Here is a 27,635-nt window from a genome sequence, read left to right as displayed (position 1 = left end):
TGGTCCCTAAGCTCACAGATTTGTCACGGATACTAAATGAAATAATGGATCTGAAGGCATTTTACAAAAGTGAAAGTGCCCCCACAAATAGTAGTACGTATAGTTCTGTATGCTGCAGATAAAATAAAGTACATTAAACAAAACTTAGACTCCTGTAAGTATTTAATGTGGAATAAGAGGAGAGCAGTTGTTTATAACCACCGCAGTTGTTTATAACAGATAATTTACTGGAGAACTTCTAGAAGAAGGAAAGAGCAGGAACACAGCCGCCCCCCTAACATCCTTAGTGGCTAGGCAGTGTAAGAATATGCTTCCATCTCAATAAATTCATGAAAAGAAAAAATTTGCTTGGTCCATTCAAAGAAAATTGATAAAGTTGAACTAATGACACCCTTGAAAACCAGTCACTTTACTGTTATTCAAATAGCATTTATTAATGAAGAAACAAACTCTTATTAGATGCCTTCTGCAATCCAAACACTTTGGCTACAAGCTCCCTTCACTGCCCCCTAATATGTTATATCAATTAATGCTACAATGTGGATCTATTATTCCTACTTTCAAACAGGATACCAAGGCTCTTAGAGGGGAAGGTTATTATCTCCAAGTCACACAGCCTGGCTTTAACCCAGTAGATCCAATACCAAGGCCAGTGTCTGTTCTGCAACAGCATGGTGCTCATTCATTTGTTTAATCATTAATTTAGCAAACATTCTTAGAGAACAAAGAAAGAGACTATTACTCACTTTCCTATGAAGCCAGTCTGTCACTAGGCTCAGTATCAGGCATTGAGTAAGTCTTTATTAAACATTTGCTGCTTCCAAATAGTTACTACTTACCTACAAGCACAAAAATGTAACAGACAAAGTCCCTGTTCTGAAGAGAGATGTGGCAGACACAAATAACTGTGCTAGAATGTAAAAATTGTTAAATGACATGGGAAAGATATATCAATGACAGTGGCCTTGAGGAGAGAGAGACTGTGGCATGCAGGTGAAGAGAGCAGATGGGTAGAGTCTGAGCTGGTCTTGGTAGATGGGTGGGTTTATATGAAAGAAGCAATGGCATTAGGTTTAATCCTACCTAATAAAAGAGTAATATGCAAATTAACCATCACTCTGCTACACCCACAAACTACGCCCACAGCCACGCCCACAGCTGCGCCCATCAGCCCAAGAGCTAGTATGCAAATAAATCCAACCAAGATGGCTACAGCCACAGAGAGCAGGAGGGAGGCTTGGGTTTCCCAGGCAACGGAGGAAGCCAAGCTTTCCGCCTGCCCTTGCTGGCCTAAGCCTCCACTCAAGGCTACAAAGTTTCAATTATAGAAGGTAAACAAATCCAAACAGAAATGGCAGCAGCCACAGAGCTGGAAAGAGCAGGAGACTAGGGTTGCCCCCAGCAATGGAAGAAGCAAAGCTTTCTGCACACCCTGGCTGGCCCAGGCTTCCGCTTAAGGCTACAAAGTTTCAATTATAGAAGATATACACAAACCCCAACAGAAATGGCTGTCAACCAAGGAGCGAGCAGGAGGCTTGGCTCTGCTCCAGGCTACAAAGTTTCAATTGTAGAAGGTAAATAAATTCCAGATACCAGGGCCTCCGCTTGGGTCGCTGGGGGGGCATGGCTGGCCTGCAAACCACCACAGGCCCCTCACTCAGGCCGCCCCATGCCCCAAGGGAACCCCCACCTTGATCCGGGACACCCTTCAGGGCAAACCGGCTGGCCACCACCCCTGCACCAGGCCTCTATCCTATCTAATAAAAGAGTAATATGCAGATTGACCATCACTCCAACACACAATATGGCTGCCCCATGTGGTCAAAAATCCTGCCCCATGTGGACACAAGATGGCCACCACAAGATGGCCATCAGGGAAGGGCAGTTGGGAGGCACCTGGCCTGCAAGGGAGGGCAGTTGAGAGGGACCAGGCCTGCAAGGGAAGGCAGTTGGAGGTGATCAACCCTGCAGGGGAGAGCATTTAGGGGTGACCAGGCCAGCAGAGGAGGGAAGTTGGGGGCAAACAGGCTGGCAGGGGAGCAGTTAGGCATCAATCAGGCTGGCAGGGGAGTGGTTAGGAGGTGATCAGGCTGGCAGGCAGAAATGGTTAGGGGCAATCAGGAAGGCAGGCAGAAGCGGTTAGGGGCAATCAGGAAGGCAGGCAGGCGAGCAGTTGGGAGCCAGCAGTCCTGGATTGTGAGAGGGATCCCAGATTGGAGAGGGTGCAGGCTGGGCTGAGGGACAACCCCCCCCCCCCCGGCCCCATGCACGAATTTAGTGCACTGGGCCTCTAGTAGGTAGATAAAATAGCACCTCTATACACATAACAGACAGGAGGATGCTCAGATAATAATTTATTCAAATTAACAGAAGATTCCAGCATATTTTCATAAGTAATTTTAAGGGTAGTTTGAGATTGAAATAATATCAACAGACTTTGGTAGATACTGGAAGTTAAATGAATGGATTTGATTTAGATTATGAGCTACTACAATGTGTTCATTTGTGTACCAGGCACTCTTCTAGGTGTTGAATACATAAAAGAAAACAAGAGACCAACATCTTCTGTCCTCATGCATAAGTGGAATCAAAACAGGAAGAGCCCAGGCAGAATACATAGAAGGTTCTCAAAATAGTATGTGTTATCACCATACCCCCACCTTATTTACATAACACACAAAAGTCCATGAAAGGCAAAATAAATGCACCTGATTATTCCTGGGAAGCAGTCATCACTCCGTTAATACCCACAATGTGCTAACAGCTGTACATTACAATTTGAAAACTCTTAGGAGATCACAGATAAAGGTGTGACAGTTGTAGACACCATCACAATAAAAGAATTTATGATAAAGCTCTGTTCTTACATGAGAAGCATAATCTAAATTCAGCACATGCTCTAGATTTGAAAAAAAATAAAAACTGTTTTATTTCCCGAAAGAGAAGAATCACAAGAAGATCAATAATGATAGCTAAAATTTATTGAGCACTAACTGTTTACCTTGTGCTGTCTAGGACTTACATGCATTAAGAAGACAATTACTCAAGAGCACTGTGAGGAAGACAATATTACTACTGTGTTTTATAGATGCCAGGTCATACAGCTAACCAATGGCAGAGGTGGGAATTGAACACAGGCAGTCTGATTCTCATGGCTGTATACTTAACCTTTCTACCAACTTGTCAGAGAGCTATGCTAGGAGCACATCATATTTCCTAAGGACCCAAAGCCCATCTTTAGTACTTTATGGTAGAGTGTGGAGTCCTTGTATGTATATATATGTCTGTGTTTGTGTGCATGCATACACACACATACATACATAGATACCGTTATTTAAAGTTTTACATTATTTATGAACACATAATTATATGCACACAGATAACACATACATTTCTAAATAATATATTGTTATACAAGGTGTACCAAAAATGTATATACACATTAACAGCTGATAGTTCAATTTTTAAAATGAAATGTTTTAATAAACACTGCCTTTATAATTAATCAAAGTGTGTGAGAACCCCTATATATAAATATGCACAGTGCTCTGTCTATTTGTATAATTATGAGTACTACTAATCATTACTAGGTGTCATCTACTGTACAGACCCATAGATTATGGACACTCCTTTTTAAGAGTTATTAGGATATTTATTGAGCCATGAAATGCTTATTTCAATGCCTTCAACTTAAATACATTCCAAAATTAATGGCCACTTTTATCCCTATGGATATGTGTAGAAATGTATATAAATGAATGCATCCTTCTATGAGAGTTAATATTCTCTATTTGGTGAGTCATTATCTTTTATTTTCCTATCATTCTTTAAGCAAAGTTTCCTTAATTATTTTAACATTTATAATATACTAGAGGCCTGGTGCATGAAATTTGTGCATGGGGGTGTGTGTCCCTCAGCCCAGCCTGCACCCTCTCCAATCTGGGACACCTCGAGGGATGTCCGACTGCCCGTTTAGGCCCGGTCCTACTAGGATCGAGCCTAAATGGGAAGTTGGACATCCCTCTCACAATCCAGGACTGCTGGCTCCCAACTGCTCACCTGCCTGCCTTCATGATTGCCCCTAACTGCTTCTGCCTGCCAGCCTGATCACCCCCTAACCACTCCCCTGCCAGCCTGATTGATGCCTAACTGCTCCACTGCCACCTGTTTGCACCTAACTGCCCTCCCCTGCAGGCCTGGACTCCCCAACTGCTCTCCCCTGCAGGCCTGGGTCCCCCACAACTGCCTTTCCCTGCAGGCCCAGTCGCCCCCAGCTTCCCTCCTCTGCCAGCCTGGTCACCCCTAACTGCCCTCTCCTGCAGGCTTGATTGCCCCCAACTGCCCTCCCTTGCAGGCCTGGTCCCTCCCAACTGCCCTCCCTTCCTGGCCATCGTGTGGCGGCCATCTTGTGTCCACATGGGGACAGCCATCTTTGACCACATGGGGGCAGCCATCTTGTGTGTTGGAGTGATGGTCAATTTGCATATTACTATTTTATTAGATAGGATAGAGGCCTGGTACAGGGGCGGGGGCCAGCTGGTTTGCCCTGAAGGGTGTCCCGGATCAGGGTGGTGGTTCCCTTGGGGCGTGGGGCAGCCTGGGTGAGGGGCCTGTGGTGGTTTGCAGGCCGGCCACACCCCCCGATGACCCAAGTGGAGGCCCTGGTATCTGGGAGTTAATTTTCTATAATTGAAACTTTGTAGTGGAGGACAAGGCAGGCCAGGGCTGTGGGAGCTTGGCTTCCTCTATCACTGATGCAACCCAAGCCTCCCGCCCTCTCCAGCTCCGTGGCTGCTGCCAATTTGGTTGGGATTTATTTATCTTCTATAATTGAAACTTTGTAGCCTTGAGTGGAGGCCTGGGCCCGCCAGGGTGTGCGGAAAGCTTGGCTTCCTCCATTTCCAGGGAAACCCAAGCCTCCTGCTCTCTCTGTGGCCACAGCCATCTTGGTTGGGTTAATTTGCATACCCGCTCCTGATTGGCTGGTGGGCGTGGCTTTTGGGTATAGTGGAGTTATTGTTAATTTGCATATTACTCTTTTATTAGATAGGATTTTGTGTAGCCTTTATCTGCTAAGTCTAACATCGAGGCTCACTTAAAGGCAGTTTCTATTGCTATTTTTTTTTCCTATAAACAAGTCACATTTTCCTGTTTCTTTACAAGTCTCCCAATTTTTGTTGAAAACTGGACATTTTAAATAACATATTATAGCAAGTCTGAGTACTGTTCCCCACCATTACCCCACTGCCACCAGTTACTGAAATCAGTCACAAACATACTCTATGTATCTTGCCCCCAATAAAATCCCTGGACTCTGGGTTTAGGGAACTTCCTGGTTGGCAACACTTTGCATGTGCTATCACATGACATTACTAGATAAATTAAGTACATCCTGTTGAACTCAACTGGGAGAGAAGAGGACTTTTGTAATCTTGTGCCTGGTTCCTTCCAAATTTCGCTCAATGAACCTTTCCTTTTGCTGCCTTTACTCTGTAACATTTGCTGTTATAAACCATAACCATGAATATAAAAGTTTCTGGTTTCTGTGAATCCTTCCAGAGAATTATCCAGATGGAAGATAGTTCTGGAGATCTCTGACACAGGTATATGCTGTTCTATATTTATAATGTGTACAACCATCATGTATTTGTTGTACATTTAAATGTAGCCATTGTTCTAACCAAGCCTTTCATCATAGTTTCTCCATTTCTGAGTAATTATATTATTTTTAAATGCTTGTGTTTTATAATAATACCTTTGTAAAAATAAAAACCTCACTGGTGTTATATTACCAAAATTTGTTTATGGTTGTGAATGTTTGTGGTCTTTATATTTAGATTATGTCATCCTATCTAATAATAGACAAATATGCAAATTGACCATACCTCCGACACACCCACAAGCCATGCCCACAAGCCACGCCCACCATCCAATCAGAGCAAGCATGCAAATTAACCCAAACCAAGATGGCTACAGCCACAGAGAGCAAGGTTTCCTAGGTAACAGAGGAAGCCAAGCTTTCCATAGCCGTTGCAGGCCTAAGCCTCCACTTAAGCTACAAAGTTTCAATTATAGAAGGTAAACAAATTCAAACAAATGGCGGCAGAATGGAGCTTGAGAGAGCAGGCCAGGGTTGCCGCCGGCAACAGGGGAAGCAAAGCTTTCCACACACCCTGGCCGGGCCCACCCGCTTAAGGCAACAAAGTTTCAATTATAACCCCAACACAAATGGCTGCAGGCCTCGGAGGGAGCCCCAGGCTTGGCTCTGCTCCAGGCTACAAAGTTTCAATTGTAGAAGGAAAATAAATTCCAGATACCAGGGCCTCCGCTTGCATTGCCAGGGGGGCGTGGCTGGCCTGCAAACCACCACAGGCCCCTCGCTCAGGCCGACCCACGCCCCAAGGGAACCCCACCCTGATCAGGGACACCCTTCAGGGCAAACCAGCTGGCCCCCACCCCTGTACCAGGCCTTTATTCTATCTAATAAAAGAGTACTATGCAGATTGATCATCACTGCAACACACAATATAGCTGCCCCCATGTGGTCAAAGATCCTGCCCCCATGTGGACACAAGATGGCCACCACAAGATGGCCAGCAGGAGAGGGCAGTTGGGAGGCACCCAGCCTGCAAGGGAGGGCAGTTGAGAAGGACCAGGCCTGCAAGGGAGGGCAGTTGTAGGTGATCAACCCTGCAGGAGAGGGCAGTTAGGGGTAACCAGGCTGGCAGAGGAGGGAAGTTGGGGGCAAACAGGCTGGCAGCAGAGTGGTTAGGGGGTGATCAGGCTGGCAGGCAGAAGCGGTTAGGGGCAATCAGGAAGGCAGGCAGGCAAACAGTTGGGAGCCAGCAGTCCTGGATTGTGAGAGGGATGTCTGACTGCCCGTTTAGGCCCGATCCCAGGGATCGGGCCTAAACGAGCAGTCGGACTTCCCTTGAGGGGTCCAAGATTGGAGAGGGTACAGGCTGGGCTGAGGGACAACCCCCCTCCATGCATGAATTTCGTGCACTAGGCCTCTAGTAGTCATATAATTCTTAAGTCACACTTTATTTTGTGCAGAATTTTACAGGCATTGCTTTCTTATACTTGAGATTGTATAATGCCAGTATTCTCTCATAGGTTAAATAGTTTACTGAACACTGAGATATATATTGATTATGTCACTGAACTTAAAGGAATGAAATAATATTGTTCAGGTATATAGAGATGGTGAAATATGGGAAGATAATGCGGAGATGAAGAGCTCAGTCAAGATTGTCTATGACCTTCCTTTAGTTACCAGAACAATGTTTTCATTCCTGAAACTTTGCTAAATGTCCTATATCAGAAGTCACCCCACCTGGTTAGAGAATGCATCCAAAGGCAATGGAGGGAGATACATTCTGACTTCTGATCCATTTTACCCTACTAAATTCTCTTTTGATTGTCAGTCTTGTTGTCAGTTTCCGTTATATGCATTTTCCTCATGTAGCCATTTGCACTACTCTTTATTCAAAGGTGAGACCAGATAAGAACATATACTCAGTCTATTTAGTTCCCTCCATAAAATATTAGGAATAATTCTCAGTATTTTTGTCAACTAGACAATTTTATACCTGAAAACCATAGGCAGAGTTGGCAGCCTATGTTTGGCCATTCATCTTGGCTTTGCCTCAGAATCATGTGTCTTGCTCCTATGTTTGAGATTTATGATATTGAGTTGTGCCTCTTTTCTTTCTTAGGGCTAGTGATTCGTTGGCTGGTATACTCTTTTTTTTGTTAAACTTGAAAAAGACAGTTTCTGGCAGGTAAAATTTACCTACATCTTCCCATTGCTTACCATAATCAAATGATTACATCTAACACCAAAGAAACAGAAAATAATCAAAACTTAATAGTTCTTTATTCTTAGGATAAACATATGTTATATTAGATGTGATGAAATCCTAATCAAGAAGAGAAGTAAAGCTATATGGAAAATGGACTGTCGGAAGTGAATGGTACAAAGATTTTTCTTGCCAACACATAACAGAAAGTGACATTATTTACATGTACTATAGCCTTAAAGGAGAAAGCCAGATTGGTAGAGAATAATAAGAAAAAGGTAAACAAAAGTACTAGACAACACAATTGATGTGCTTTTGCTAACAAATGCAAAGGATCCACTGACATCCATACAGTACTATGAGCAATTAGCAATGTGCTTTTATGCAGTAGACTTTGCCAGCTCTTATTCTGCACTGAGTATACCAAACAGACTTCCCAGCACTATACCCCCACCAGTGTATGAGCCATCTCCTATGGAGAGAAGATACTCTTCATGTTAAACCTTGTAAGCAAAGTATCATTAAATAATCACTTCTCTCACCCTCCTCTCTTTTTGTACCTTCAAGACATCCTCCTGCTCACTCATGCAGCTATTGGCCTTACCCATTCCTTAAGTGTGTTTTATTCTGACAAAGCTTCCAAAAAACACAGGTTGCTTCCTCTCCCAATCTTAAACACTGTGCAAATCTATGTAAGAATGTCTGCCAGGTTCTAAATCTGTATTTTATAACAGCAAGAGCAACATAAATCTCTAGTTACAAACAGACCCAACAGTAGCCAATAGTTCCAGAGAATCAACAAAATCGATGTGAGGTAATGTCTTCCCTCCCAGAGACAAGGCCAAGAATAACTAATTTTTCATAGTCTCAACATAATGCTGTCATTACCTAAAGTCATACTGGCTTCTCATTCCCCAACAACTAGGCCACTCTAAAATCATGAAAATTTTTATTGACATATCTTACTTTAAGAAAAGCACATATGTACTTTCAGATACCAGGGTTACAGGAACCCTGGTTTAGAAAATATATAATTTTATGAAATTTTAAAACACATTTATAAATAACAGTGGTGGGTCCCTGAGAATTTCTCTGACCCTTTAAGTCAATTCAAGAAAGATGTATAGTGCAGACCTGTAATGACACATACGTGTCAGCCTCCCATTCAGAATCATTGCTCAGTGTGCTTTCTGCCACTGTATGTATATAAGCATGGAGTTAGAAGATTTGATGGAACATTAGACCTGCAAGTTATTTAATTGTGAAACATTCTTGACCTCAGTTTCCCCTTCAATAGCATGTGTAATAATAACACTGAATCAATCACAATACTAATGGGAAATAGATGACCCACTCAAATTCTGCCATTTGGTGAAGTTTTAATAAAGGTAAGATTTACAAAGGTATAGGTAAGGCATAGTGAAACCTCAATGAGTAATGTAGTGTTCAGAACTGTTAAGAAAAGACCACTATCACTAGCCCTGATGGAGCAAGGGGAAGGCCAATCAATTGCCAGAACCATGAGGAAGAGAGAGAGAGAGAGAGAGAGAGAGAGAGAGAGAGAGAGAGAGAGAGAGAGAAAGTTATGTATGTCTCACAAGAGCTTGGCCTTAGGTCAAGTGGCACAGCCAGTAGTAACCATTACAGGGAGAGAGATAGGAAATCCTTCCATCTCTTTTCCCCTAGGTTGCTTCCCAATGAGCAAACTCAACTGAAATACAGAGGACAACGGAACATGTTAATGCAATCCATATAGGATAACCTTCCAGGGAGAAAAGCTAAGTAGAGAAGGGTAGATAATGAATCCAAAGTTGTGATAGATAGATAGATAGATAGATAGATAGATAGATAGATAGTCATAAGGGAAAACCCTGAAGCATGAATATAAAAATATCCAAATGTCTGATATCACTGCATGCTCTATAAATGTTTTGTGTGTTTTAATTTTTCTGATGTCTAAAGATGGCCCATAATTTCCATGTGAGCCTACTTCCATATTAGAGGTAGTATTGGTCAACAGAAAGAGCTGAGGTGTCAGGAAGCCCATATTTACGCCTAGTACCACCTCTTATGGAATGCAATCTTGGGGAAGCCACATATTCTCTAACCTCTGTACTTTTGAATAATATTTTTAAAAATAATATAAGTAAAAAAGGTTTGAAAGAATTCTGCAAACTGTAAAGTGAAATGTAATTGTGATGACTTAATTACAGTGCTTTGTTAGTCTTCCTCTTCACTATGAAGTCCTGTTTGATTAGGTAGATACATTAGATGGAAATTCTGCTTTATTCTGTTCTCAAATTCCCTACACAATGCTTCTACTCTCCCAATCATGGTAAAGATAGCACTCGAGAACCCTAGAGTGAGAGCTTTTGCATTTACCTTTGATGGCAAGCATGGCTCTTAACAGTCATGGGCAGACTATATTCAGTGATTGAACCTAATATCCTGGCCCACCTACACTATTCATCCTGAAAGACAGACAGCCCTATTCTGTAGACTTTCTTTTCTGCCCACAGGTTGCTGTAATAGTCTTCTTGACAGTATTCCAGAGAATATATTGATCTCTCATGATCACTGACGATATCTGGACACTACAATTTGAATAAATGTTTTACTTCTGAACCATCAACAGGATTGACTGACTGCAGGTAAGGATCTATAATAAATGGATTTGTATACCTATTACAAATTTTTTAGAATATTGTTACAATATTTTTAGAATATTGAGTTTGATGTGCTAAAATATTGTTCTATTTTTTAGAATATTGTTCAATGTTTATAACATTGAACTGATATAGTGAAGTGATTAATGGGCAACTAAATGCCTGTCCTTGTTGTGTTTCCCAGGCTAATTTTTGGTATTTGGATTCCCAAATGACTGGGTTAAAGGCTCAGAGAACTGTTTGGCACACAGCTGTGCTCACTGGAATGGTATTACTTCAGTAGTGTCTAAGAACAGACCACAGAAACAAGTCTTCTAGGACAGCAGTTGACACTTCCCATCTGGCAACTGCTCCACAATGTACCAACTCACCAAATCTGAGTTGTATACATATTTTTTACAAGAAGAGACCTGGCCATTATTTCAACATGAACCAAAATCAAATTTTCTAGGAATATAAAATAAACTTTCTAGAATAATCAACCAATGAAGAAATTTCCAAAAGTCTGATTAACTTATTAGTGCCGAATCAGTCTTTTGTCACTTTATTAGAAAAGAAATAGCATAGAAGTTATGAGATTACTACCTCTGAGTTACATGGAAATTTAGAGTTAGAAACATAAAATTTACTTGCATTCAAACCTTTTATTTGATAACTGAGGAAACTGAGTTAATACTTAAAGGCCTTGACATTTTTCTTATGGAGATATTAAAGATCTCTCCTTTTTTTTTCTGTTTGGGATCCTACTTCCAAAATCAAGTTGTACAAAATCAGCAATGTTCTGAAACAGATGACTCAATAAATCCACACACTCAAGCATATTATATATAACCAGAGGTCTGGTGCATGAAATTTGTGCACAGGGTAGGAAGGGGGCAGGGTGGTCCCTCAGTCCAGTCTGTACCCTCTCGAAATCCGAGACCCCTCGGGGGATGTCTGACTGCCGGTTTAGGCCCAATCTTTGAGGGCCTAAACCGGCAGTCGGACATCCCTCTCGCAATCCAGGACCACTGGCTCTTAACCATTCGCCAGCCTGCCTGCTTGCCTGCCTGATCACCCCTAACCACTCACCTGCCTTGCCCCTGCCACCACGGCTTTGTCTGGAAGGACATCCAGAATGACGTCCAGGAGGTTGTTTGGATGTCCAGTCTAATTAGCATATTAGGCTTTTATTATTATAGATACCCAAAGATCTATTGACCTGGTTTAAAATATTGTTGATACATATGTAAGTTATATACAGAGGTGGACAACAGTTGTGAGTATGCAAATCGGAATTTATTCTTGTATTATTAATTATTGTATTATTATTATTATGCTTATGATTTATATTTTAGGTAATGATGGCTGGTAACTTAACCTGCTTTTGCCCACCCCCATATATAAGATATATATAACATATAATATATGTGTGTATATATGTATATTCTTTTCAAACACCACTTAAGCAGAAAGGAATACAGGAGAATTGTGATAGTGCCAGACATTGCATCCAATTGGCACAAGATATTAATTAAAAGACATCTCTTCTATTGGATGTAACAAAGAGCAAAAAGATAATTAATAGAGGAAAATCTTATACTAGTAAGTCTACATTTGTGCACAGTAGAATCTAGAGTCACTGGGTTAATAAACTAGCCCTGGAATTGAATTCCATATATGTTTTGCAAAAACATGTGATTAGAATGAATGTTTGATCTTATGCAATGTCTCAGGCTGACACATTAGTTCGTGGATGCCTTGCCCAATGCTCAGTGGAACACACTCTTCTTGGAAGATTACATTAATTGTGGTATCCACTTCCAAATCAGTGGAGCAGATTTACTATGTCAACAGTTGGACTTATTATTTAACACATGGTGTTTTAGTACCTGTTATATTTCCATGCACTGTTCTAGGAATTTTGAAATGGAAAAACAAAATTCTGTCCTTGTGGAGCTTTAATTTTAGCTATAGTCACCTGGGGTGAAGGCTGGCTAGAAGTAACCTTGTTAGCCTAATGATATAAATGGCAAGTAGCTATTTTAAGACAATAGGGAGAAAGAAATAGTCACCAGAAAGATGATCATTTGACTGCATATGCATAGGTGGCATATCTCAGATTTTCCCCTTATCAAGCCTTTTATTGCTATAATTTTATTAGAACTCCATCTAGAAGAGTAAGACCTCAGATAATGTCATCCAGATATAAGCCAACATTGTAGAGTACTCAACAATGATGTCTCAATGCCTTTGTCCCTAAAGATGGAGGTGCACACCACAGCTATCACACCCTAAGGTAATAGGATCCTGGGTTGGATATGAAGCAAAGCCCAATGTTGTGCTCAGCTTGCCAAACACACACACAAAAAAGTTGTAACTGTCTGGCAGATGACAAGGATGCATCACACACAGGCTGCTACTGCAGCAACAACGGAGAACACAGCTAAAATTAAGCTGTAAACACTTCTTCTTGTCAGTGCCCCATTCCCCTGCAAACAGAAAGTTGTTTTATAGGGCTGGCAAAGTGCATTGTGAGTTATATTAGCAGCCCACAGCTGGTGAGTTTATAAGTCTACAGGGAACAAGTTATTTGGCTCTGTCACCATGCTTAGCTTGCCAAACTGCCTGTGAGGCACACCAGTCTGAGAGTTACTAGTATTGCTAAAACTTAGGAATAAGGGGGCCAAGAATAGCACTGGAGCAGAAGAAAGGTATATGGTACAGGACATTAACTGATCTCTTAACTTTTTCTCTTGAGCTTCTTTATGACTCAGTGACACTGTTCCAAAGTCCCTGAGTCAACACTTAATTATATTGTAAACCACGAGAGAATCGAGGGTGTGTCTGATGACTGGGTGGACAGTTTCTAGTAAAAATAAAAGTCCCCTCACCTTATTATACCACCCTCCAGATATTTCTGGTTTATTGTTTATTTTTCTTGCTATCAGAGAGTAGTTATATCCATTGTGAGGTTTGTTTTCCCCCCTCTTAATTTTATCTTTCTACTAGAGGCCAGGTGCACAAATTCATGCACCAGTGGGGTCCCTCAGCCAGGCCTACGGGAATCATTGGACCTCCATTCTGCCACAGACCAGCCTTACCCGCCAGCTTGTCAGACTCCATCCTGCTGTCTGCGTCAATTCCGCACAGCACAAAGTAGTGCATGAAGCGGCAGGTGGCCAGGGAGGAGCCTGAGCCTGGGCTGGGTACCACTCCCACTCATTCTGCCCCGCTGCACCTGCTGCAGCCACAGGGGCATGCAGGGGGATTGTTCGTGGGAGAGGCTCTCGCGCCACTGCAGCTGCGCTCACCAGTCATGAGCCTGGCATCTGGCGCCCATCTGTCAGCCAAGTGGCACTCCAGCTGTGGGAGCGCACTGACCAGAGGGCAGCTCCTGCATTGAGCATCTGCCCCCTGGTGATCAGTGTGCATCATAGCTACCAGCCAGTTGTCCAGTTGTCCAGTCATCTGGTGGCTTAAGCTTTTATATATATACATTTTCCTATTGTAGTTGGGCTAGAAACAAATCAAATCATGTCATTTTCAAGTCAAGTACTTTATTTTTTAATGTTTTTATATATTTTATAGAGAGGAAGGGAGAGGAATAGAGAGATAGAAACATCAAAGACAGAGAGACATCATTGATCGGCTGCCTTCTGCATGCCCCCTAGGGGATCAAACCTGTAACCCAGCTGGGGAACTCTTGGCTCATGGGTTGATGCTCAGCCACTGAGCCACACAAGACATGCTCAAGTCTAATACTTTCAATGGCACCACAGCACTTAGGGTTTAGCATTGTATTCTAAATCTTTTAGATAATCTCCAGCCCAATCACCTGTCTCCACTGTGCTTCTTTACTGTTGCCATAGAATGTACTACTGACTGTGAGAATATATGCTGCCCCTATGCCTTTGCTTTTGCTGCTTCCTTTGTATGGAATGTTCTACATCAAGCATGTCAAACTCGCAGCCCATGGGCTGCATGCAGCCCACAATGAATATTTTTGTGGCCCAGCCAATATAATGGTATGTAAGAAACATTTTAATAAAAAATTTATAACTTAATTTTTACAATAACCTGTTATACATAATATATATATATATATATAAAGCCAAGCGACTGGAACACCGGAACAACTGATAGCTATGACGTGCACTATGGCAGCAAACCAGCCCGACCAGGGCCCCAATTGGCCCCCCAACTGCCCGCAGACCCTCCCCCCCGGCTGGCCCACCCCAGATCGGCTCCCCCACCCCAATTGCGGGCAGGGCCGGCCAACCAACTGCCTACATCCTCTCCCCCCTGCCAGCCTGGACCTAATCAGCCCCTATTGGGGCAGGCCGACCAGACCCCACCCATGCATGAATTTGTGCACCGAGCCTCTAGTTATTAATAACAAACTACAACATCCACTAATGACTGATTACTATAATCATGTTGCATTCATTTCCCTTACATGCCTTATACGCAGGCGCACCATTTCTCTCCACTAATACTAGCAGCAAATATTTTAGCAGCCAATTGCAATGTCATTAGTCTTGTATGACTTGTTTGGTGTGCGCAACAGGAAATATTTTGCTTTCGGAGAACAAGAAAAATAGGTTTATTTGTGTTACGCTTATTAATTTGTAACGTTATTCAGTGTCTGGTAAGTTAATGTTAAAGAAAAAATACTAATTTTTATTAAAATGTTCAATTATTTTATGTTAACAATTAGTCATTTATTTCATCCCTTTGTATTCATCATGTCTCTATCGAAATAAACTTACATTTCTATGAACATTTAAGCTTTTATTTTTGTGTGGCCCACATAAACTTAAACCTTGTTTATTTGGCCCATGTTAGCCTTTATGTTTGATGTGCTTGTTCTACACTTATCCAGCTGGTAGATCCTGGCCTAGCTATTGAGAGTAAGCAAGGCTTGTGGCTCTGCATTCAAAACTGAGTGAATCTCACACTTCTCTCCTTTTCCATGTCTACTTCCTTAGCTAAAGCCCCTTCCTCTTCTAGATAGACTTCTAGTTATTGCCCCCAATTTCATTCTTTTCTCTCAAGTCCATTCTCCACATGGCACCCAGAGCCATCACTTTCTTCCCCTGCTACACCCTCCCATGCCTTCCTAATGAATTAGAATGCTTTTATACTTCCTGCCTGCCTTGCCTAAGAGAGTCCTACATGATTTGTTCCCTTTCTGTAGGGTGTTCATTGGTCCAGCTTTGGCCCAGACACTTCCATTTGACTGCTATTGTCTCAGTGTATTTATTAATAGCACCACTTTTTACTCAAAAGAGTGCTTATTAGCTTGGACATAAAGCCACCTGGTCACCCTACTTCTATAGCTCCTCTCTACTCCTCTCCCCTTGTCCATTACAGCCCAGGATGCTGGCCTCCTTTTGTTTCTTTGAATATGAACACACCAACCTGTTCTTGGGTTTGGGCACTCAGCCAACCTGTTCCTCAGCATGGAATTACCTGCTTCCTGATCTTTTTGCCTGGCTGGCTGTTCTCATTCAGGCCCTGGACCAAATGGCTTCACTATCATCTTCTCAGAAAGTTATTCCCTAATCACCCTAACTGCCTCTCTCTCCAGCTGTATTCTATCAGATCAGCTCACTTATATTTCATCACAGCACTTAAAATATCTAATATGTTTTTTGTTCTTATGTTCATCAGATCCTCCTTCTAGAATGTAAACTTCATTCAAGCAGGTACTTTTCCTTTTTTGCTTACTACTATGTAGCTATTTGCTAGTAGTAGGTGCTTAATAGAACAGATGGCAGATAAAGAGAAAACTTCAAGCATTACCTCTGCAAAGCCTACCCTGGCTACCTGCACCTCCTTTGTAGGTAACACTGACCACTCCTTCCCCATGATCCATTCAATCTGGTTCACACATATGTTACAGGTAATATCTACAAGATTGTTTTCATGTGCATTTCATTTTGGTTTACATGTTTGCTTCTCTCTTGATGCTGCAAGCAAATCTGAAGGCAAATATATTTCCTGTTCATTTTTTACTTCATTTGTGTTGTTGTTTTAAAGTTTTTATTTCAAACTTATATACTTACTAGTATAGAAAATTTGCAAAAATTATACAAAGCGTTCCTATACCTCTCATCCTACTTCCTCTAATGTTAACATCTTAAATAACCATAGTATGGCTATGAATAATAGGAAATTAAAGTTGGTATAGCATTTTACATACCATAAAATTCAGGTCTTATTCAAATATTATGACTTTTTCCACTAATGTTCTTTTTCTATTCCAGGATCCCACATTGCATTAATTGTTATTTCTCCTTAGTCTTATCCAATCTAACTGTTTCCCAGTCTTCCCTTGTCTTTCATGTTCTTTTAAAGAGCACCAGTCAACACTTTCTAAAGTATATGATTGTCTAACCACAATGTTGTGCACCTGAAACTAATCCTATCTAATAAAAGAGCAATAGGCAAATTGACCGTACCTCTGCTACACCCACAAGCCACGCCTACCAGCCAATCAGGAGCGAGTATGCAAATTAACCCAACCAAGATGGCTGTGGCCACAGAGAGAGCAGGATGCTTGGGTTTCCCCAGCAATGGAGGAAGCCAAGCTTTCTGCCTGCCCTGGCCTAACTTGGCCTCCACTTAAGGCTACAAAGTTTCAATTATAGAAGATAAATCCCAACAAAAATGGCTGTGGCCATGGAGCAAGCAGGAGGCTTGGCTCCGCTGAATGCTACAAAGTTTCCATTATTGAAGATAAATAAATCCCAGATACCAGGGCCTCTGATTGGGTCGCAGGGGGGCCTGGTCAGCCTGCAAACCACCACAGGCCCCTCGCCCAGCCCACCCCACGTCCCCAGGGAACCCCCACCCTGATCTGGGACACCCTTCAGGGCATACCAGCCAGCCCCCACCCGTGCACCAGGCCTCTATCCTATTTAATCCTATTTAATAAAAGAATAATATGCAAATTGACCATCACTCCAACACACAAGATGGCTGCCCACATGTGGTCAAAGATGACTGCCCCATGTGGACACAAGATGGCCACCACAAGATGGCCAGCAGGGGAGGGCAATTGGGAGGGACAAGGTCTGCAAGGGAGGGCAGTTGTGGGCAATCAGGCCAGCAGGAGAGGGCAGTTGGGAGGGACCAGGCCTGCAAGGGAGGGCAGTCGGAGGCGATCAAACCTGCAGGACAGGGCAGTTAGGGGTGACCAGGCCAGCAGACGAGGGAAGTTGGGGGCGACCGGGCCTGCAGGGAAGAGCAGTTGGGGGGGGGACCCAGGCTTGCAGGGGAGAGCAGTTGGGGGGACCAGGCCCGCAGGGGAGGGCAGTTAGGGGTGACCAGGCCTGCAGGGGAGGGCAGTTAGGGGTGACCAGGCCTGCAGGGGAGGGTAGTTAGGGGAAAACAGGCTGGCAGGGGAGCAGTTAGGCATCAATCAGGCTGGCAGGGGCATGGTTAGGGTGTGATCAGGCTGTCAGGCAGAAGCGGTTAGGGGCAATCAGGCAGAGGCAGGCAGGCAAGCAGTTGGGAGCCAGCAGTCCTGGATTGTGAGAGGGATGTCCGACTGCCTAAACGGGCAGCACATTCCTTACTGGGGATTGAGACCACAACCAGGGAGTATTCCCTGACCAGGAATCAACAGGTACACTCTTGGTTCATGGGTCGACAATCAACCACTGAACCACGCCAGCTGGTTGAGGTTATGCATTTTTGGCAAAAATACCATGCAAATGACATTGTGTGCTTCTTGTAGCATTATGTCAAGGGGTTTGTGATGCTGACATGACTTGTTACTGGTGATTTTTTTATTATTACTTCAGAAGGTTGGTCTCTCCCAGATCTTTTTAGCGTGAAATAATGGTCTTTTCCTTTATACTTGATATGGGTTTTTTGAAAGATGCTTTGAGCCTATGCAAATCCTGTTTCTCCTCACACTTTTGCCCACATATTTTCATATGCACCAGTGGATTCAATGGATCTTTTCTGCAACAGTATTACTGTGGTGTTTGCCTAATGGTGATTCTCGTTTGTCCTCTTTGTGTTCTTATTAATTTATAACTCTGTCTGCCAAAGGTTATCACACATTTCTGACACATGTGCCTTTATAAGTACAGATTTTAGCAAAATAATTAAATTCTCAGGCTGTACAGGCAGCCTGGCACCTGCTAGCTTTGTAACTCAGTTTCCTCCTTAATAAAATAAGGGTAATATTAGCATGTGAATCATTAGGAAAAATATTCCATTCATCGTCATCAATTAATTCAGGCACTGGGGATACAACAAACAAAAGAGGCTACCTTGACTTCTTAAAGTCTTGACTAAACTAGTCCTGAGCATATATTAAGTAAAGCAAGGGTCCACAATTGTTGTCTACAGTTATGATTAATAATTCTACAATTTCTTGCCCTGCCATGAAGTCATGGTTCAATTCCAGGTCAGGGCACATACCCTGGTTGTAGGCTTGATCCCAAGTAGGAGACATGCAGGAGGCAGCTGATCAATTATTATCTCTCATCATTGACACTTCTATCTCTCTATCCCTCTCCCTTCTTCTCTGAAATAAATTAATAAAATATATTTTAAAAATAATGATAATCATACCATTTCCTGGCCAACTCTGTATTCTTAAAGATTTCAATGAGCACAGATCCCATTCCTCACCAACCCGAGGCATTTTTTTTCCAGTTTCCACTGATGAGAATGATCAAAAGTGTGCAATTTTAATAATTAATTTTTCCTAAACATATCAGAATCCTAAGAGGGAAGCCCAATTAAAACACAAGTAAAATCTTTAATGAAAGGTAAACGTTAAAAATTCGTAAAGGAGGGTGCTCCTCTCTCTAAGTTACTCTCTTTAGACCCCATCTATGGAGGAGCTGGATCCCTGTCATGTGGGCTAGAGGAAATATTTGAAGATGGAGAAAACTGTAGCTGGTAAATGTTAGTGCTTGCTCTGGGAGGAGAGGTCTGCTAGACTAACAGCCTGGTGCTGCAGTTGGGCAGACCCCCGGGAGCCCAGAGGAGCAGTGCAGGGATCACACAAGCCCAGTCCAAATGTCACTCTAACATTTGCAGAGATGTGTGGAGCTGCTTAAGGAGAGGTTTCCAATGAGAAGGTCAAGGATGGAAAAGCTGTTTGGGGAGTTGAAGATGTATTTGGGAAGGTGCAGCCATTTTGTGGCGTATTCTTTTCCCTTCCCATGAGCAGATTTTGTTTCATTTAGTTTTACATTACCCTGTGTACAATTTGGGGTTGGCAGTTCCTCACGTTGACCGATAATCCCTCAGGAAGGCTAAGGCCAATCTCTAGGGTATGATTTTAAAGGGGAGGAAAAGATTATATATTGTTCTGAACTCTACATCCAACAGTTTTTATTGTGTTTTCATTTTTATTCTTTAAGTCCTTAGTTGGTTTCGTATGTCTATAGTTGACCCTTGATATTTCAGAATTTAACATTCACAATTTTTGACATTTTTCCAAAGAATCTGAGCAGTTATTCTATGTGGTCATATATCATTTTAATCAGTCCCACTGAGAACAGGAAGGGCAGGAACTGAATGAACAAACCTGGCTGAGCACTTTGCATCCACATCTCAGTGAGGCTGCATGGTTCTTGATTTAATTTTGAAATATTTCATTCAAGCAGGTAGAATTAAAAATGTGGCTTTTTAAAATTCCTGACATTTTGGTGTATGTGTTTCAGATTCTTTTTGATGAAATAAAATAAGTCTAGACCTGTCTGGTGTTGCTAAGTGGTTAGAGCGTTAGCCCATGCACAAGTCTTTTCTCTTGTTCCTTTTCCACCCCCAAGAATGGTCTTGACTATGTTGGCCCCTTGAACATATGAATGATAGCATCATCTTCTCAGTTTCCATGAAAAATTCTGTTGGGATTTTGAGTAGCACTGCATTGCATTTATGAAACAACTTATGGAGAATTTGGATATTTATGTTAATGAATCTAATCATGCATGAATATGCATAAATGTACCAGGCACAATGGAAGTGTAACTATATGCAGAATGAATAAGGGAAGTAATGCTTGAAAAAGAAAATAAGAGAGGGAAAGAAAAAAACAAAAAGAAAGGAAAGAAGGACAAAAGGAGAATTTTTCACTGTAAAATTTCAGAAAGTAGTGATACTTTCAGGCAGTTTGTTAAGAAGAAACAAATAAACAAACAAAACACTGGCAATATGTGCTCCTGCAAAACTCATCTTACTTCAGACCCACTTTAAGAGGAAAATAAGATTGTTCCACATTTTTTCTGACTCTTACAAAATACAGAGATCATTCATTCATCTGACCAATGATTGACTTTTGGCCAACAATTAACTTCACTGAGGAAACATTGTTTATCCGATGGGGTTTTTTTCTAACTTCATATTAACAGAGGTTCTGTTGATATCACCCCATGGGAGGGTGCTGCCTGTGGAATTCCTTTACCCTTAAAGGCAATCTCAGTGTATTAGACTTTTCTATTATTGAAGATGGAAGAGGGATAATCGCCTTCAAAAACAGTTAAAATGTTGCATGTAATGGAAACCAAATGCCTTTCTCCTATTGACTCCTACATTTTCAATCATCAAGCCAAAGGATATGATACCTTGAGATATTAAACTTTGTTTTAATGTGACCATGCCTAGCCTCAATTTAATCTCTTCATATGTCCTTGTAAGGACCCTTTCAAGCTAAATCTCTTTTTTCTCTCTGAAGGTACCACCAGATTTTCTGATAAATGGTAAGTAAAATACATCCAGAAAAAAGGTTGCCATTATGTTATCAGTCGGGGCTGTTTAGACAAACATAGCAGTTATTTCAGGATATAAGTGTGAGGCAGTATCATTTACCATCTAAGAATAGAGATTCCAAACCCTGAAGCTGAAGTTTAAATCTCAAAAATGCCTCTTATTAGCTGTGTGACATTCAAAGTTACTTAATTCTCTAAGCCTCAGTCTCCTCATTGGTTAAAAGAAGAAGAAGAAGAAGAAGAAGAAGAAGAAGAAGAAGAAGAAGAAGAAGAAGAAGAAGAAGAAGAAGAAGAAGAAGAAGAAGAGAATAACACCTACCTTTAAATTTATAGAGCTTTTATGATGATTAAATCTGATAAATTTTGTTAATTGCTTGGCACAGTATCTGGCATGTACCTGATTAATAAGCATTAGTTATTATTATAATGAGGATCAAGTTCTCTTCCAGATAAAATATATAGAAAAATCAAGAAGGACCCATCCCGTGGAAGTATAGATGACCAATCACTAAGAGTGAGGCTGTGAAATATATTTGGAGACCCAAGGAAATATGGCAAGCATTACATTGAAAGATGGGGTCAAATGCCTCTATAAGTCAAACCTTCACTCTGCTCTGTGCCATGTCCACGTTAGTTGCTTTTTATGCTCAAGTAAAAGCATGACCCTTGAATGACTAGATTGAAGTCCAGTAAGTCTCTATATGGTCCATGGTGGAGGGTTGGGCAGGGACCTGGCACTCTGGGTCTTCTGGATAATAAGGATTTGGGATTTTCTTCTAAGTGTAATATGAAACCACAGAAGGGCTTTTAGCAGAGAAGGGGTTTGATTTATACATGTACACGGAAGACCTCAGTTCTCATTTGTAAAAAGAAAAGCTAAAACTAGTGCAGTGGTTTAAAAGCACAGTTCCCAGATCAGCATCACCTGGAAATGTGTTTAAATGCACATTCGCAGACATCACCCAAGACCTAGTGCATTAGAAACTGCAAAGGTGGGACCCAACCAGGTGAACACAGATGCACACTGGATTCAATGATCCCAGGTATTCACTTCAGCTCCAAAGTTCAATGTTTCAAATTACTTTACATTCTTCATGACTCAGGTCATGAATCCTAGCAAATGAGATTGACCATGGAGCATTTTCATCCCCTCTGCTGACCAGCATTTCGTTTTATAGAGGAATCATTCAAAGAAAAATAAATAACTACCTAAGGCACAGGTCTTGTGTCAGTACACATTTTATATCCTGAGCCAAATGCATAATAAGATAAAAATGGATGAAATATAATGCCACATTGACCTATAAATTTCTTCTCATAGTTACCAGAATAAATTTCCCTAAATTCTATGCCCCCTATATAATTATCTGGCTTGGTTTATAAAATTTTGAGATCATTAGGAGAATTATATCTGTCTCTATGTGATATAAGGATCTACACAAAGAAGGCATTTAGTCAGAGATAGGATCAAATAAAAAAAGGGCAGGCCCTTTGAAGTTGCATAACACTGACTTTGACTTCTGGTTTCACCACTGGTTTGAGAATCAAATTAAAATGTGGCAAAGGTCCAGCAGGTAACTTGTATTCTCTAAATATGGCTAGCATCATATTTATACATGCTTGAAGAATTATGCATAAAAAATAGCCACGTATGTTTCATAAAATAATTCTGAGATTATATTTCACCCAAGTCTGTCATCTTAGGTGTGGTTATGTGACTGTCTGCAACAAACTCTTGGATCAGATATATGATTGGTTCTTGGTGAGTCCCCAAGGGTTAGTACAATCTAATAACTGGCCAAATAGAACCATTTTATTTTTTAAAATATATTTTTATTGATTTCACAGAGGGAGGGAGAAGGAGAGATAGACAAAAACATCAAGGATGAGAGAGAATCATTGATCCACTACCTCCTGCACACCCCCTACTGGGGATCGACCCCACAAATTGAGGATGTGCCTGACCAGGAACTGAACCATGACCTCCTGGTTCATAGGTTGGTGCTCAACCACTGAGCCACACTGGCTGGGCAGAATCATCTACACTAATAAAAGAGTAAGATGCAAATTGACCGTACCTTCATGACACCCACCAGCCAATCAGGAGTGAGTATGCAAATTAACCAAACAAAGATGGTGGGTTAATTTGCATACACAGGTGCTGAGCAGCCGGGGGCAGGGCGGAATGCTTACATCATCACCATGGCAATGATGCAGGCGTTCTGCACCGCCCCAGTGCTCTGGGCCTCTGGGCAGTGTGGGAAGGTAGAAAGGCAGCTCTGGCGGGAGCAAAGGCAGTGCCGGTATCCAGGGTAAGGAAGGCCTATTCTTGCATGAATCTTCATGCATCGGGCCTCTAGTTTTAAAATAAAGTTTTCAAACATTGTCTTGTTTAACAAGTTCAGGGATATCAAAATGAAGGAGCATGCCTTCAAATTAAGAAGAGAATGTTTTATGATAACCAGAAGTTATCTATTGCCTGCATCAGAGATACTGATTTATCCAGTAGATTATTCCAGGCGGACTTTATCTCACAATGACATTTCATCCCTCTGAACCCTAATACCAATTTGGAAATTATTTCTGTACTACTATGGGATAGCTCTTATCCTATTAACTTCTATGGATGCTTAAGTCTTTTATTAATCTCAACTGTGTAGATATTTATGCAATGCACCCCTAATGAGATTGTAGAAGCTCTTGAGCAAGTACCATGGCTTTTGTTTCTGTGTATTTCTCAACAGAATTAAAATAGTGCATTATATACATTAGATGTGGAATGAAAATATTGATTATGAATCATGTTATCCATGAGGTACATAGGCTGAAAATTAATACGTTCAGGAAAGGTACAGATGAATCTATTGATACTATTAAATGGGTACCGTGTAGTGATTAAGAGCAAGGATGATGGAATTAGACAGTTGCAATCTAATATTAGCTTCTCATTAACAATGAGTTTTTTAACCTCTATTTTTGACTCTCAGGTTCCTCAACTATAAAGTGAGGATAACAGTATCTACCTCAAAGAGTTATAATATTGACTAGATAATGTACATAATAGTTAAAATGTATACATCAATAGGTGATACCTATTAATAGTCATAACATAACCACACTATTGATAGCAATGGATCTATTTAAGATACATTTTGATATTTGATCTGTACAACTTGTAAGAAACTATGATAGCCCTCAAACTCCAAACTATTCTCTTTGTTCAGGCACAAATTTGGGCTGAATGAATTCTTGGTTTAATTTAGCTTGACTATTAGATTATTATGATTTACCATTAGGTAACACACAATATAATATTATGTAGCCATTTAAAATCATTTTAAATAACATTTATTAACATGGGGAAAACTCGTGACAAAATTGAAATGGGAAAAAAGACCATAATGCTATAAATGTAATATGATTCTGTTTTGTTAGAAATTATGTTTTATTTAGTTCATTAATATATATATATATATATATATATATATATATATATATATATTAATATATATATATATTATATTATATTCATTAATATATATGATTAAAATGTCATAGTTGTTAGCTGTGAGTAGTGGGATTATAGGTTATAATCTACAGTAGAGGGATCAGAGATTATTTTTTATTTCTTATATTTTTAAGTTTTACCAAAATTTCTACAGCAAAAATATATTACTTTGACAATTAAGAAAAAAATACATATAATTTAAAATGATAATAAGGCCAAATATTTTTTACATTGAGATATATTTGACATATAACATTGTGTAAAAAGGACAAAGGCTTTTAATAACAGGGATTTGCTTATAATGAAACTAGAGGCTCAGTGCACGAAATTCATGCACGGGTGGGTCCCCACAACCCAGCCTGCACCCTCTCCAATCTGGGACCCCTTGGGGTATGTCCGACTGCTGGTTTAGGCCTGATCCCTGGGATCAGGCCTAAACCAGCAGTCGGACATCCCTCTCACAATCTGGGATCTCTAGCTCCTAACTGCTCACCTGCCTGCCTGCCTGATCACCCCTAACTGCCCCCCCCTGCCAGCCTGATCACCCTTAACCACCTCTGCTTGCTGACCTGATCACCCCCAACTGCCCCCTCCTGCCCACCTGGTCGTCCTCAACTGCCCCCCCCCACCGGCCTGGTTGTACCGAAGTGCCCCTCTGCCAGCCTCATTGCCCCAACTGCCCCCCAGCTGGCCTGGTTGCCCCCAACTGCCCCCCCTGTCAGCCTGGTCGCTCCATGCAGCCTGCTCTTTAGTCATTTGGTCATCCCTCATTAACCTCCCTACCAGCCTGGTTGCCCCATGCAGCCTGCTGTTCAGTTGTTTGGTCATCCCTTATTAACCCCCCTGCCGGCCTGCTCGCCCCACTCAGCCTGCTGTTTGGTCATCTGTCCAGTTGTTTTTGGTCATGATGGCCCCTGTCTTTTTATATATTAGGATATTAGGTAAAAAATCAGAAATATTTTTAAAAAATTAAGTGTGCTTCCCCTATGTATAGAAGAATGCTTGCTATACTAGAATGTCATAGTTTTTAGCTGTGAGTAGTGGGATTATAGGTTATAATCCACAGTAGAGGGATCAGTGATTATTTTTTATTTCTTATATTTTTAAGTTTTACCAAAAATTTAGAATGTAAATTACAGTTATTTCTGATTAATAAATGTTGAATAACACAGTAGTTAAGGTTCTCTGTCTACATTTCAATATTTCTTATTTTTTCAAAAGGGAAATACAGTATGTTGATTTTATTATTAAACACATATACATACAAACATACATGTAAATATTTGTATGTGTATAGGTAGGCAGATAGATAGATAGATAGATAGATAGATAGATAGATAGATATTTAGAAATATCGCCATCTCCCCCAAGGGACCTCCTTATCCTTTGTCACAAACTGTCTCTAAACTACCAGGGCTTAGGTTTCAGTCCTGATACTTAATGCAGTATTACTGCCCAGTCTTCTGAATATAGTATCTGGCATAGCTAATTGCATATTTCTGGGAAACATCATAGAAACTAAGTAATAGCAGACATAAAACATGCAAATAAGAAAAATTTTAAAAGTACATGGATTATTAACATTAATTGAATGAAACCAATCTAAAGCAAATGATTGTGATTTGTTTTTTCAGGCTGGGACGTCAATGTTGAGGGAAGGTGCTGAGCAGTAATTGCAGTCTAGCAACAGCCCATGAGCTGAAAAAAACTACAGTACACAACTTAATTAGTGGTTCTTGACTGAAGCTTCTAAACTTAAAATAAAAATTAAAAAAAAATAAAGTTAAGTGAGGTCTATAACCACAGTAGGGGAGAGAACTGAATTCTGTGTTGGTGCTTTTATCCTGCCACCAGAGATCTGCCCGTCCCCACAAGGTACTTTTGTGAAAAAGATGACTACCAGGTTCTGGCTGGTAGGCAACCCTGCCTGGCTGATGCTTCACACCCTCTTACCTAGGCTCCTCCGAAGGAAGGACAGAGAAAGGAAGGAGGTAGGAATCTCAGCCCTGCAAGGCTCAATAGTTTTGACCCACACACAATCTCCCACCACTACTCCCAGGAGCTAGGATAATAATTTAGGTTGAAAGATTTTGTTACATCAGAGGGCAATGAACATTGAGGGGAAAAAGCACCCACTTAGAATTAGGGAATATGCATTTGTATAACAGCTAAGGCCTGTACAGTCTGACTTTGGTGTCCTCACTCCTCAAGGGCAAACAAACCCACCTTAATGTGACTCAGTGTTATTATACAACACTTTGCAGTGCTCTTCTGCTCAGGGTTTGGTATGGGCCTCTGTATTTATAAGAAACAAGAAGAAAACATGACCAAAAATGAGTTACAGAAATAAAACAGGAGACTACATGGTAGAAATTGAAGGACACTGTTGAAGTTGACAGAGAAATGAACCTCCTTGAATGTTTAAAAGATTTTTTTTTTCAAATTTCTTTTTTAAATGGCATTTTGAACATTTTAAAGTGCTACAAGATGTTAAAATTCACTTTGATTTTCCCCTGTTCCAGTATCACCTAAAACTCTTCAACTCAACACATGTGGCATCAGCATCACCCGTGGGCCTATTAGAAATGCAGAGTCTCAGGCCCCATCCCAATCCATGGAGTCCAAATCTGCTTTTTAACAAGATCCTGGATGATTCGTGCGCAGATTATGTTTGAGAAGCACTGACCTAAATTTGATCTTTTATCTCTAATTTTCAAGTGTCACCTGGATTGGTCCCTTTCTCCTGCTTTTTGTTGCCATTTCCCTAGCTTATACCCTATTATAAGATAGATTTTTTTTTTTTCAAAAAGGTAACAAATGATTTACTTATTGACTCATCCTTTCACTAATTTATTCATCAAACATTATCAGATCCTACTAAGTGTAAGGCCAGGTTTGTGTACTCTGAAGAAAACATTTCCACTTTGAAGAAAGACAG

The 27,635-nt window shown here is 41.0% G+C and overlaps 1 protein-coding gene across 14 annotated transcripts in view; it reads right to left on the bottom strand.

Moving 5' to 3' along the window:
* Positions 1–27,635, bottom strand: part of NRXN3 (neurexin 3) — a gene marked incomplete at both ends in the record, with an annotated part of 1,469,510 nt that overhangs the window by 963,934 nt on the left and 477,941 nt on the right. The window lies entirely within an intron of this gene.

Source organism: Cnephaeus nilssonii, assembly GCF_951640355.1.
Source record: "Cnephaeus nilssonii genome assembly, chromosome: 4".
Taxonomy (NCBI): domain Eukaryota; kingdom Metazoa; phylum Chordata; class Mammalia; order Chiroptera; family Vespertilionidae; genus Cnephaeus; species Cnephaeus nilssonii.
The sequence above is the reverse complement of the archived record's forward strand: the minus strand, read 5'-3'. Positions and strand labels throughout refer to the sequence as shown.